Here is a 3,384-nt window from a genome sequence, read left to right as displayed (position 1 = left end):
CCTCAGCAGACAAACACTGGTCGTTCCCATCACAACGGGCAGCCAAAGCATCCTGAGATGGAGAATTTTACCCTGGTCAAAAAGGATGTCTCTGGCGGATCCAGAAACTCAGCTCGAGTGTTGTTTGTCTAAAGCTGCAGCCATTGACCTCCCCAGTAAGCAGTGCCCCCACTGAAGCCATGTGTTCCTGGACCCTCTCAGAAATCCCCAGTTCAGCAACAGTGAAACAAGGAAAAGGATTTGCTTCTCCCTGATCTCGATTCTCTTTCAACAAGGTGGCCTCCCACAGTTTTGTGCAATGGAGACTACTGCAGTCGAAGGCATCATGCTGAAGCCAGAGATGGATTATGGATTCTTGCTTAGATAATTTTGGATGAATCGAGAAAGGAGAGGAGGGTTAGCTGGATGTCTAAATAAAGCCAATGAGATCACATGTTCCGCCTTTTTATCTGCTTTTCTCTTTCTGCTTGTGGACAACAAAGCTTCCTTTGATACAGAAGAAGAGGGGGGTAGGGAGAGTGAGGAGAGGGGGTGCCAGAGTCACCCCAATGGCCCCCGGTCACTTCTCCATGCTCCTTAATGTGATGTTCCCACTGACAGGGAGACAGAAAAAAACAACAGTGATCTCATGATTCCAGAGATGATTCATGCAAACAACCCTAGGAGTTGAGGGGTGAAGGGGACAGGAGTGAGGGATAAAGGATGAGTGAGGAGAGAAAGGGAGAGGAAAAGGTAGGAGAGATAGGGCAAGGGGACACGGGACGCAGGACCTCGGAGGACAGTTGTGGATGGAGTTAGAAGGTCAGAATCCCAAAGAGAATGAGTAGAGGGACTGTACGGAAAAAGGAAAGGAAGAGGAGCCTTGAGACCAACGGCAACAGAACTGGTGGAAGAAGGTGAGGTGTGATATTGTATGGCGGGACTGAGGGCAGGGTCAGATACAAGAGTGGAGTGAGTTGTCAAGAATAATCCTGATCTCTCTCAGCCCCAGAGCCAACAGATGCCAGAACTGCAAGGAGGAGAGATGTTTGTTACCCGAGATATTCAGCCATGTCCAGGGCAGGCAGTGGTGAGGCTGTGGGGCTGGAGACAGGCAGCCTGGGCTGATGTCTCTGCAGGAGACCTTCACACCTGGACAGAGCTCCTGTAGCTGAAGGACTGGGGGAGCAACTAAAAGAAAAATGGTCTCCCATTATGAGCTGCCATCTCCGCGGGCTCTCCCCAACACCGGCCTGTCCCGGGGGCTCATCACAATCCCCCCCCCCTCCGTCTGCTCCCTGGCAGCTAATCGGTGACCCACTGACAGTCTCTGTCCATCACTCGTCTCTGCACACAATGGGGTAATTAAACCCTGACCCTCCGCTCCTTTTATCCATTTCCTCTGCGCAGTCACTCCCCGAAACAGCGGAGGGGAAGGGCCTGCTGTGGAGGCTCCTGCCCCAGCCTCCAGCTGTAATGAAGATGTAAAGCACAAGAAGGACTTGCTGCAAAAAGAAAGATGCTGAGAGGGCATCCAAAGAGGTATTTATTGAGTGGTACAAGGCTTCCCACACGCTCACGCTGAGATCTGCTCATCTACCTCCATGGCGGACATCTGCAAACCTTCAGCTCTTTGTCAGCAGCCCCAAAAAGGCTGACCAGCATCCTTCCCCTACCCACACACACGACAAACCCACTGCTCCTCTGCGTGCCCTCAGTGCCGTGCCAGATTTGGGTGCCCAGCACAGGCCTAGCAAAGCTTTCCAGGGGCCCCAGCACCTCCAGCCTTGGGCTCGCTTCCTCACACCACCACTTAGCTTTGCCCACGTGCCCCAACCCAAGGTTTCGGCAGTCCCTGGCACTAACCCACCACCTCCAAAATGTTTTTCCCAGTGCCTTGGTGGAGGGGTGCGTCCTATGGGGCATGGCAGATGGGTCCTGCAGCTGGCCGGGATGAGGTGATGCTGCTCTCGCCTGCACAGCAGGATGAGGGAGGATGACAGCAGTGGCAGACAGGACTTGTGAAATGCCAGGAAGTCCTTTCTTTTCCTTCTTTCTTTCATTTTCTTTCTTTTTTTTTTTTTTTTTTCTTCCTGGCGCTCTGAAAATTATTACACGGATTGATAAACAGCCAGAAATGATGCCCAGCAACCCAGCCTCTGCTTCCTCCTCCCTGCCCCGAGTGGAGAAGCTGCCACCCTCCCACGCATGAGCAAGAAGGGCTGGGGCCACCCGGGGAAGGGCATGACGGGTAAGGCAGTGCCCCCGAAACAATTAAGCACTGTCCCAGGCACTGCACACCCCTGTCCCGGGAACAAAAGAGTCACACACGAGAGACCTGACTGTGAAGCCTCCATCCGCTTTCATCACTGACCCCCGGGGCAGCCGGGGCACAAGGTCAGCCCACTTAAACTCCAAACTCGGCCCGAAATAGAGCTGAGAAGTGGGCAAGGGTGGCCAAGTGCAGGGGTCCCCAACCATTGGAGGGGTTCTTTGACTGAGCCGTTTCATTTCATCAAAGGCACGTTTTTCTCTGGAAGGAAAATGGAGAGCGGCGGGTGTGAAGGGAGTAAGGGGGGGCAGGGGGTTCACCGTGAATTATGACCACTCTCAACAAGAGTCTTTTACATCGCGGAGGTGAGGAGAGGATGGGGTAATTGGGCATGTTAGACCCATGCATAATGAGGGCAAATCTCTGCCTGTTTCCCACCCTCCACCCTGCCACCGCTCATGAGTTGTGGTCCCTGCGTGCCCCATTGCTTTTCCACTGCAGGCATCCACACCCCAAGGGCTCAACCCAAGCACCACAAGCTCTGGCGCACCTCGTGAGATGGGCAGTCCTCCTAGGCTGTGCCGTAGCAAGTTATCGTGCCCCTGGTTTGGAAAGACTGATAGCTGCCTTCTAAATTAAAAAGGATCAGGCAAGCCAGAGCCCACCCTTCCACCTGCAGGGTCTCAGAACCCCGTTACGCTTTACACTGCTGTTTTTTCAAGTGGCAAGTATTGCGTTTCCATGGCTAATGCTTTGATCTACCCAACAGCCGGACCTCCCGGGGGATCAGCACCAAGCAGAATATTAGTGGTGGGTAACAAGAGATGCACCTGAGACCTGTCTCCTTGACTAGGAGGAGAACTCTGTGGGCAAAAATTTAAGGGGGAGCAACAGGTGCTTGGAGTATGAGGAAACACAATGCATCCACCATGCATTAATGTCCATATCATCAGGCTGCTGCCCTCTGGCTAAACTTCTGATAATCCTAAATTCAGGAAACTCCAGACAAAGGAAGGAAGGAAGGAAGGAAGGAAGGAAGGAAGGAAGGAAGGAAGGAAGGAAGGAAGGAAGGAAGGAAGGAAGGAAGGAAGGAAGGAAGGAAGGAAGGAAGGAAGGAAGGAAGGAAGGAAGGA

This window comes from Oxyura jamaicensis, chromosome 1, assembly GCF_011077185.1.
Source record: "Oxyura jamaicensis isolate SHBP4307 breed ruddy duck chromosome 1, BPBGC_Ojam_1.0, whole genome shotgun sequence".
Lineage (NCBI taxonomy): Eukaryota > Metazoa > Chordata > Aves > Anseriformes > Anatidae > Oxyura > Oxyura jamaicensis.
This window is presented reverse-complemented; position numbering follows the sequence as displayed.